Source organism: Miscanthus floridulus, chromosome 2 (assembly GCF_019320115.1).
Source record: "Miscanthus floridulus cultivar M001 chromosome 2, ASM1932011v1, whole genome shotgun sequence".
Taxonomy (NCBI): domain Eukaryota; kingdom Viridiplantae; phylum Streptophyta; class Magnoliopsida; order Poales; family Poaceae; genus Miscanthus; species Miscanthus floridulus.
Window position 1 is genome coordinate 68,044,473 of NC_089581.1, and position 11,453 is coordinate 68,055,925.

The 11,453-nt window shown below is 41.5% G+C and overlaps 1 pseudogene; it reads left to right on the forward strand.

Moving 5' to 3' along the window:
• Nucleotides 1-1,964: 1,964 nt before the first annotated feature.
• Nucleotides 1,965-3,775, forward strand: LOC136536669 (BTB/POZ and MATH domain-containing protein 2-like; annotated as a pseudogene).
• Nucleotides 3,776-11,453: the final 7,678 nt, after the last annotated feature.

The following is an 11,453-nucleotide window of genomic DNA, read 5'->3' on the forward strand; positions in this document are numbered from 1 at the left end:
GCTCCTAAGGGAAGCTCACGGCGCCGTCAACCACTATGGGCCAAAAAGTACAACCTAAGGTCAAACTTCTAGCATTGTGCAGGGAGCGGTCACATCTCAACACGACCCATCCCTGTGACATGTCATTCTAGGAAACTCACATCGCCCACAGTGACGGACGTGTGGTCACTATGCAGCATACTCCCTATACGTCCGTTGATCAGCATGCTGGTTCGCCGCGCCGCCCGCCGGGGCGAAGTGGGACGTTATGACCCGCTGACAATGCTAGGGCATGGCATCATCGGTAGATAGGCGCCCGACGTAGAGCTATCCCTGTCACCACCTGTTGTGTTAGCGGGGCCCGCATAGAGAAAAAGAAAGGCCCGGTAACCCTAAAGGACTTTCTCTCCCTCTCGTTCTTCTCTTTTCTCCCATTGTAACCCGTGCTTTCTCTTGGCTTATAAAAGGGAAAGCAGGACGTCCCATTAAGGGGCATCGCACCATATCAGATCAAAACCACTAGCATCGAGCCTTGAACACATAGCCAAGCAGCGACCGAGCTCTCGGTACCCCTTCGTTCTTTCCACCAGAGACTTGGGACATGTCCCTTTCTCGCCCGTTTGTAACCCCTACTATGAACTTTTCAGTGCTAGTAACACGAGCAACAGCAACGAACTGGATGTAAGGACATTCTGCCCGAACCAGTTAAATATCGTGTCCTCTTAGCACACCATCTGAGCCAGACGCGTAATATTAGAAATTTACTCGTTGGTGTTTACTCGAAACACCGACAGCCATTCAACTGTTTTAATGGGTGGTTTGAAAATTTTGAAATTCACAATGTGAGAACTTCTAATAGAATTTTGTGAGCATAAATAATTTCCAATAAAAAAATTATCAATGACAAAGTCATAGATCTTGGTTTTGGTCATTCCTCCATCTGAGTTCATTCGGACAATTTAAAAAAAAATGAATTTCAAAATATGAGAAATTCAAATAATTTTTTGGGGCCGTAAATAATTTCAAATGAAAAAGTCGTTAACTGCAAAGTTGTAGATATCATCGAGATGTGTAACTTTGGTTTTGGTTATTTCTCCATCTTAGTTTATTTAAATAATAAAAAATCCTGAATTTTGAAAATATGAGAACTTCAAACAAAACTTTGGGACCCTAAATGATTTTAAAAAGTCATCAACTACAAGATCTACAACTGGTCATTTCTCAATCCTAGTTCATTTGAAGAATTTGAAAAAATTAAACAATGACTGATTACTACTTGTCATTCGCGTCATAAAAACCACCCATCAAAACAGCCGAATGGTCAAATATGAACAATATCAATAGTTGGATAATCAAAGATTCCTGATTTTTCTAATTCATTGGCTAAAACCAGACTCCAACGATGGTTAGATGGCCAAAAATACGTAGGATTTATTCCGGGGTGCCTGCGTGCACACAAACTGCAGTTGGGTCAAGAGATCTCTCTACTACAAGTACGCACGTTTCTTGTAACTCCAGACAATAGTTCCCTTTTCCGGAAACAGAATTCCGAGACAATAATCGGCATGACATGGACAGGGCGCTGAACGGTGGTTCGTTTGCAAGCAACTGTTTGCCTGACTTGTGCCCTGATTGTGTTCGACTTGCGATTCAGAAGCGCGTCTGTGCGTGGGCCTGAGTGCCTGACCGAGAGATCTCACCGGATCGGACCTGAAAGCTGCATGCTGCACTTCTGTTATCTGCATGTACACTCGCAGATCCGCACCTAGAGAGATGTTATTGTTATTTGACTTTTTTCAGTTTATGTTTATGTTGGCTCCATTCCAAATTAAATCAAGTTGTAAATACGTCCTAAGTGTGAAACAATATATTTTAAGTTTAGTCAAATTTAAGTTTAGTCAAATTTAAAGAAAGAGCGTCGTCTCAAAAAAAAAAAATATCTGCAGATAGCGGCCGGGGATCACGGTTGATTTTGTTGGTTCGCTATGTCGTTCGCCGGCGTATCTTTCGTTAGCGAGGGCGGGCCGTCGACGCGATCTACACCAGCCGCCATCACCGCCGCCGTCACCGACAGCGGCTACCACCTGCTTGTGGTCGACGGGTACTCGCGCACCAAAGACACCACCCCGAACGGCGACTGGATAGAATCTCCCCCTTTCAGAGTCGGCCGCCATCGCTGGCGTATCCGGTCCGGTACTCCCCCAACGGCATAGACTCCGAGGTGGCTGACTACGTATCCCTTTATCTCTTACTTGATGATGATGACAACATCGCGGAGGCGACTGTGAAGGTGCAGATTGATTTCAGTTTGGTTGACAAGGCTGAGAAGCAACTGCCATCAGACATCCAAGAAATCGAAGCGACAAACTTCAGTAACGACTGCTCGTTTTGGGGTTACGATGCTTTCATGAAAAGAGAGGACCTGGAGAAATCGGCACATCTCAAGGACGACCGTCTCACCATAAAGTGTGACATCGTCGTCACCAAGGATGTCGATGTCGATAGTACGTACTGGAGCCAACACTGCCCTTTTCGTGGTGGTGCCAGCATCTGATATGCACCAACATCTCAGCAGTCTCCTTCAGTCTACAGAGGGGTCCGATGTGACCTTCGAGATCGGCGGAGAGATGTTTGCTGCACACCGGTGCGTGCTCGCCTGCAGGTCTTCAAGGGCCTGCTTTCTTCTGGCTCCATGAAGGAGGGCACGAACCCGGCGGCAGGTGTCGTGCGCATAGACGACGTGGAGGCACGGGTGTTCAGGCTCCTGCTTCGCTTCATTTACAGTGACTCCGTGCCGGAGAATATGGAGGAAGAAGAAGACGATGTCATGTGGCAGCACTTGCTTGTGGCGGCCGACAGGTACGGTCTCCTGAGGCTGAGGCTGATCTGCGAACAGAAGTTGTGCACATACATCAGCACGACTACAGCGGCAACGATTCTTACGCTAGCTGAGCGGCATCATGCCCGTGGGCTCAAGGATGCTTGCTTCGACTTCCTTATCAGGGCTCATGCCAATCTGCAGGAGGTACTGGCGCTCGGTGGCCTGGACCGCCTAGCTAGCACCTGCCCTTTAGTCCTCAAAGAGCTCATCGCCAAGCTTGTCTCATCTAAGAAGGCTAAGATTGATGTGGACACAGCTTTCGTCGTGGTGCCGGAATCTGATATGCACCAGCATTTTACTCACCTCCTCCAGTCTGGTGAAGGCACCGATGTGGTATTTGAGGTCAGCGGAGAGAAGGTACGCGCACACCGCTGCGTGCTTGTGGCCAGATCTGCAGTCTTCAGGGCCGAGCTTTTTGGCCCCATGAAGGAGGGCACGACCGCCGGCGTCATACGCATAGACGACATGGAAGCCAGAGTGTTCAAGTTGATGCTTAGTTTCATTTACAGTGACTTAATGCCAGATGACATTAACGAAGAGGACGAGGAGTATGATGACGAGCAAGACATGGAGGAGGAGGAGGAGGAGGACGACGACGACGACGTTGTCGACGAAGTGACGTGGCAGCACTTGCTTGTGGCAGCAGATAGATATGATCTCCAGAGGTTGAGGCTCATGTGTGAACAGAAGTTGTGGGGATACATCAACGCGACCAGGGTGGCGAGCATCCTTGAGCTAGCTGAGCAGCGTCATTGCCAGGGGCTCAAGCAGGCTTGCTTGGATTTTCTGAGCTTCCCTCCTAAGCTTCAACAAGTCATGGCGGCCGGCGGCCTCAACCACCTGTTGAGGAGTAGCTGTCCGTCTGTCCTGATAGATCTCATTGCCAAGCTTGCATACTTGAAGCCTGAAGCCTGATAACTGACGACCTCTAATAATTGGTATGTGCTATATACTACGCTTGAAAACGTTCCTACATTCAAATATATAAGTATATCATCGACTACAATTTTGTGCAGTATTATGAGTTCACTATTTTGGGGCGAAATTCATTTTTTCCCTTCTGGATATGCAGGACAGAGTAAGCTGCATCTACTCTTAGGTGATTACTAAATGTTCATCAAGGTACCAGAGGACGCAAAATGATACGGTAGTATAACAGAGTGTTGGAGGTTCAGATCCCATTGCTCTGTTTTATTTTTCTTCTGAGGGTCTTCTATTTTCCAAATGATATTGTGCGGTGCTTGAGTTTTTGTGCTGTTTCGTTGGCTGGTTCCAGCTTCCTAGTTCCTTGTCTTCTGCAAGGAGAGTACCGTTGTTCCCAACCAAACACCACGGAAGCATGCCATTTTTAATATCTGTTGCACTTAAGCTCTCTTGTAGATTACACCTCAATTTCCCCTCAATGTACTGCTTTGGTGTTTTGCCAGCTTTTATGTAGGTGTTGTGCTACTTTACATGTTGGAATGGTCGACTGATCAGAGTAGTCCCTGCCACAAAACATGATCCAGGAAAATAAGCATGATGACCAGACATGCAATGGGTAATACACAATAGTATATCATTTGAGTTAGCAAGTTAATTTCGATGGCATGCTAATTTAGTTCATTTATCCACCTCAATGAATTAAGTATCAGTACATAATTATAGTTGATTTTAGCAAGTTTTCGAACTAATTACCCAAAACTAGCAGTGGAAGTTTCATCTCTAGTGAAGGCTGACAAACATTTGCCCCTAGTTATGCGCAGTAGTGATTGGATCTTTGAAAGGATGCGAGTACTCCTTACCTGAATAAATCTATTCCTAGAGTTCTCTAAGTCAAACTTTTTTTGAAAAATGTATAAATATTTGTGATACCACAATGAGCACATTATGAAAAAAATAGTTTAAGGTATATCTAATGGTATAAATTTAGTGTCATAAATATTGATGTTCTTCTCTATAAATTCGCGAACGATATTGGTCAATCGCCTAGTTAAACGCACCGGTAGTCTTGCATTTGTATGCGACCAGGTTTTTGAAACGGAAGTTTTGGTGTATAATGTATTGGTGTATAATGTGACTATATGTTATTCTACGGAGTTTAAAGAGAAGGGTTATAAAAACTTGAAGTGACAATTTTTTAGTTTTGTTTACAAGGACTGCTTAATAAATGTTTATAAAAACTTGAAGCGCCAAAGAGGCCAATTCCGATTGATTCTCAAAAATCAACTTGCCATGTTAATCAAAGTAATAGTGAAACGGTCTCTCGTATTGAGGTTGACTAAAAGCCGGGGCCGATTCACTAGTATATGCATGATGAGGTAAAGTAGCAATAGGAGCATCAAACATTCTTTCCTCTAACTCATCGAATTTAGATATAAGCTTATTCATAACATGAAAAAGAGGGGAATCTTCAGCTATTCCACTGGCTTTTAGCTCAGGTCTGGTTGTAGACTTGACGATGCTCTCCTGACCCATTAGATCGGTGAACTCGTCACTACGACCGTTGTTCCACATCCTGATAGAGGGGATCAATACTGCAATCGACCTTTTGGGCTAGGTTACGGAATGGTAATGAGAACACAAGAAAGATAGATTGAAACCAACAAATTGGCTAGGTTAGAAAGGTCGACTATAAGATATAATCGAACCAATCGTCCCCAGCGGAGTTGCCAAAAAGTGTGTTGACGTCGAGTTGGGTCACCACATGGGTAAGGAGGTAGAATGCCCGATGTAGGGCCTAGTGGACTTTTAGGTCGGCCGACACCTAGGGTCTGTCCACACCTAGACCTTGTGCATCCAACGATGAGTGTGATACGCAAGACATATCACCAGAGGAGCCTCGTCGGGAGAGCGATACGCAAGACATGCCGGTGAGGTCTCTTAAGACCCAAAACCCCACATGCCCGGGAGGGACCCGTTGGGGCGTGCGGCGGCTGTGGCCCTGTGGGTTGACCTAGCTAGCCTAACCGCTCTAGAGCTTCATCGTCGTCAATCCTCTAGCCATGCATCATCGATGAAGAATGAGGAAAAAAGATAGATGGGAAAAAAGAGGGTAAAAGGTGTAGTAGATGTGCTTTTGACGATTATGTGTTGGATACCTCAATCGGCCATGGTCCTCCAATATATAGAGAGGGAGTAGTCTTATCCAAGTAGGAAATCTTTCCAAGGTATATTTTTTAAATTTCACACGAGTCTGGAAATAGTTTGGATCGCAATCCAACATTCCAGATCCGAACAAGGTCTTTTATTAGATCTATCGAAAGTTCTGACGCTTGTCGAAACTTTCGACAGTTAGAACTTCCGACATAGGGATGACCCCGGGCACCCAGGTGAAGTGTTTTAGGTTTCTCGGAAGTTCCTCCGTCGGAGCTTCCGACCCCCGAAACTTTCGACACTAGAACATCTTCCTGAGGGCGTAAACTCCTTCATCCGAACTTTGAATTGGACGTTCCACATATGTTTTTCTCTATCATCTCGACTAGAGATACGCAATGGTGAGGACCATTTAGCATTTTGACAACTTCACAAAAAAATGGAGAAATTTAGTTGTCAGCGATATGGTACACTGATAGGTTTTAGGTTTATGAAAAAAATCAATTTTCTTTACAATGAGAGATCACTGTATTTCGATGCCAAGTAATTATTCTCTGCATCTACACGGCTAGAGAGATGTTATTGTTATTTAATTTTTTCAGTTCATTTTTTATGTTGGCTTTACAAGTTATTGTTAAGCATTCTTAGTAATATGGTGCTTGAGTCTGTTTTTTTAAACGGGTGCGTGAGCCTGTTTACTAGTGTCAGTTTCTTGTTTTGTTTTTGTGCGGATGTGGAGGAAGTCGCTTTATCATCCAGCTGTGCTTTTTTCAGATCTTTATTTCATTACTACTAGATATGCACGTGCAACACGCACGTGCTAAAAACATTTATATTTTATAATAAAATTTTCTAGTATTAAAAATATAATTGAGCTTTTGCAATAATATTGTACAACCTATCCGGTTGTTATTAAATACATACCAAAGTTCGAACTAATTTATTCACAAGCGTTATATTGTAATGAATGAATAATAGTGTTGAGAAGCCAACTCTTATATATATAAAATTTTCACAATATAAACACATGGTCAGGCTGGCATGACAACACATACAGCCAACTCTTATATATATAAAATTTTCACAATATAAACACATGGTCAGGCTGGCATGACAACACATACACCCATAATTCAGTACACGCAAGGCAACTAATCAACAAGAAGATTACATGTGTTGAAGGTACAAATCAAACTTAAATCCTAATATATCAAACAAAAAGACTAAGTTCACATTGCTAGCATTTCATCGGGCATCTTCCTTAGCTTCTGGTGCATGTGGATCTTGCTGGATGCCAATAAGGGTTAAGTGGTTGACAATGATGACCTATTCAGCACTGATAATGTTAACATCTTGTTTGGCATACAAAAGATCAATTGTTCTTCATGAGTCATGGACCCTGATCATAAGTAAGAATTACCATGAATTTATACCTCCACCTACGTACATAAAAGATTTAAGATTTAGATAATTTTTCTTCAACACAAAAAGCATGCCACACATAAGACAAAGGGCATAAAGCACCACTTTGTAGTATAATCATAATGCCATACAAAAAGAATCATTTTTCTAATGCGGCAGGACACAAGAGAATTTTATAATTGATGAAAACTTCCAGCATAGTACACTTTTTGCAATATAACACAGGACAAGAATTTTTAGCAGTCCCACAAGTTTATTTTTAATAGGCCCATTGTTGCATTTGCTATGTTCTTAGTTATTATATCCTAACATGAATTTCCCTTGTACATAAAAAGGCCAATATTTGTTACTATGGGAAATATAAACTTAGGGATAAAAATCCAAGAATAAGGTAGGATACCTGATGATAATGTAAGAGAAGAGAAAAGAAAAAACCATGGGCTTCATAGGCTCATACCATGACTTGAGCAATTGCAAAATCCTCCAAAGCTCACTTACTGGGGATAACAATTCATATAAACACATTTAGAAATTAGATTAAAAAAACAACAAACAGAATAAAATGACAGCCTGCTTTACAGGAACAGATCAAGTGACAGAACTACACAATCTTAAAGTTAATAATTGACATGTGAAAATGATTACTCATGTTTGTGAAAAGGGGGCAACAAAAATTATGTAACTGTCCAAAGCAATCTCTCAAGAGGAAATACCAGTCAAAAATAGCTAGTAAAAAAAACAAAAGGCATGAATGTATATGGTTGTATCCTACAAAGGCCACAAAACAAGATCTGAACCTGGCAGTCTTAGCAATTCAGTATAAATAACTCCTACCATTTTTTATTAATGTTCTTAAAAAGATATAATACTCTCAAACATCTAAAGTTCTTTCATACGAATTTGAAAAGCATTTTTAAAACAAAATGAAATGTTGTTCATCTCCGTCCCCTATCCCTCCCCTTGGCATGTAGAAAACAAGACTAACTTCTTCGGGTGGCTAAAATTCAGAATAAAGCAATGAAGAACATGTATTCTTGATTGTTTCAATATTGATGAGACTGAAAAACTGTAGGGATATTCTTGATTGTTTCAATATTGATGAGACTGAAAAACTGTAGGGTATCTCCATCCAGTCATACCAAAACTATTATTAGTTACCATATCAAATCAGCTGTTGAATTGTATTCTAGACTTATAAAGTGACATACCGACTGAGTAATTGGCGCTAATAAAATTCCTAACACCCTTTCACAAATCTATATTGCAAAACAGAACACAACATTAGGAACTATCCACTACATGCATGAATCTGGTGGCATGTGGTAACCTACAGAAAAAAAAAACATGCATGAATCTGGTGGCATGTGGCAACGTACAGAAAAAAAAAACATGCATGAATCTGGTGGCATGTGGCAACGTACAGAAAAAAGAGGCAGAGAGATAAGCAAGCATCAAGACATCATCAATCTACAAACAAATTAAAAAATCCATATAACCAAGCAAATCCAACAGGAGCTAATATTATAGACAACCAGATTCTTTACCTCATTTAAAACAATAAAGCTCCAAGAGGAGCTGATAAAGCATCCTGAATGTGTTCCATATTTTTAGTCTAAATAGAAATGCACGTGCGACACGCACGTGCTATGAAAACTTTTTAATACACAACGAATATGAGTAGACTTTATTCATAAACATATATCATATTGAAATTGTGTCAGAGTTGTGACTCTACCAATATAACAATTATTCAAAATAGAGCGATAACAATAAAAACTTTACTAAATGATGCTTATCGTAATACAATTAAATAACTTGAGGTAGGCCTCGACGATATCCTTCATCTTGGCAGATAATTTGCTTTTTCTCATCCTTGTAGTTGACCATGATCATTGGCTTTTCTCCAGGGCCAGCCACGACCTTGAACAACTATAGCTTCCTAGTATCACGCTGCACGGACGGTTTAGAGAACCTCCAACCGATCAACCGCTTCGCGCTAGCATCAAGGTGAGCAATATTAGTCAGTAGGGGCATGAAATAACAACAACAACAATAATATAGCCTTTCAGTCTCAAGCAAGTTGGGGTAGGCTAGAGTTGAAACCCACCAAAAGTCCCAAATCACGGTTCAGGCACTTCAATAGCTGCTTTCCAAGTACTCCTATTCAAACATAGATCTCTAGGTATATCCCAAGCTTTCAACTCTCTTTTTTATTGCCTTCCCCATGTCAATTTCGGTCTTCCTCTACCTCTCATTATATTATGAGCTTGGCTTAGGACTCCACAATGCACTGGTGCCTCTAGAGGCCTCCTTTGGATATGGCCAAACCACCTCAACCGATGTTGGAACAGTAGGGGCATGAAATAAGAGAGAGAAAACACAATATGGTAATTGGTTAATTCCTAGCATTTAACTTTGAGAACTCAATGACAGGTACATTTTTGAACCTGCGGTCCAGAATTACAACCCCAACAAAGGTGATAATGACAATTTCTAAAGGACACCATTCTACTTAAAAAGTAGTTCAAAAATGTAATACTTAAAAAGTAGTTCAAAACTGTAATCGCACACTGAGCAACCCATCTAAGCAGATCTAGAAACTGGAGTAGCTACACCAGAGGCAACAATCATAACTGCTGATTGCAAATCTGATAAAAAAAACTTAGTGGAGTTACTATTAATTAAGTTCCAAAATAGAATTACATGAATATGGTAGCATCTAATTATGCAGGAGAGATTTCACATATATGTTTGCCTCCTCCTAATTAATGGTTAATCCTACTCACATAGAGAACATATATAAACAAAGCATCTACTGCTCACACTGAACATAAACAAAACAGAAATTGCCCATACTAAAATAAATTACAGTAGATCTACAGGCATCTGAAGCGTCAAGGATTAATGGGAAAAAATTGATAAAGAAGATCAAATTTTGCAGATGTAATCGTTTGAGAATAGAACATAGTTGAGGCACGCTCAGGGGGTTACATACCTCAACATAGCAGAGGGGAAGGGGGGCACCACGAGTCGATCAACATGTGGGTATGAGCCATCTCAACCCTCCACTCATGGCGAAGACCTTACGATGGCGGTGGGACGGGAGGAGACGACGTCCAGGCTCCAAGCACATGGCGGCGCTGGTGTCTGGCGCTGATTATTCTCACCTTACAAGATAGATAATGTTCTTACAACAAATATTTTTAAGATATATGTAGTAGAGTTCACTCTCAAGCAAAAATAAGTTCATGTAGACATACCTGATATTACAGTTCAGTAGTGTCCCTTACATAAGCGTGGTTCTTATCCCATGTCAATGGTATGCCGCATGTCAGAAGCTCTGATGTAATGTCCTTGAGAAATTCTGTAGCAGCACAGAACTACAACCTTTTAGTTGCTCAAGCAAGAGTCAACTAAAGCCAGGGAGTGCACACAACACCTCCCACCAACTGAGCCAGGCTCCATTCCTAAGACTGATTCAAAAAAGCAAGTAGTATTTGTAATTTCGGTAAGCAAAACAGTTAAACTGACCGACCGCTGCCATTTTGTTTCACACCCTACATGATTCAGGCTCAACATCATTCACTGAATTTTCAAGATTATTCAAAACGCATGTGCACTTTCATTGAGACTGTTTTATCAGGTACTTTTTGCAGAAGGCATATTTCCTATACTCCTGTCACCACCAATTGTCAAGTGTCTGAACACAGCTCTTCGTCTGGTAATCCCAGATCTATTTTTCCATAAAACACACCATCATAGGACTGTGTAAATAAAGCAACCAAACATTCAAAACATACAGCTGAGTACAAAACATGTACCTTTGCAATGGAGTCATCAGAAGCAGTAATCAAATAGGGCCTGTCACCACCAGTGAAGTAGTCAACACAGTTGACACCCTTTTGATGCCCATCAAGTGAAGGAGTTTTGGATCTGCTGAACCCAAACTCCATATCTACAATTTAGGGACTGTCACCACCAGTGAAGTAGTCAACACAGTTGATACCCTGTTGATTCCCATCAAGTGTTGAGTTTGGATCTGGAGAACCCAAACTCCGTATCTGCAATTTCAGAGTAAGAAGTATGAATGGAATAG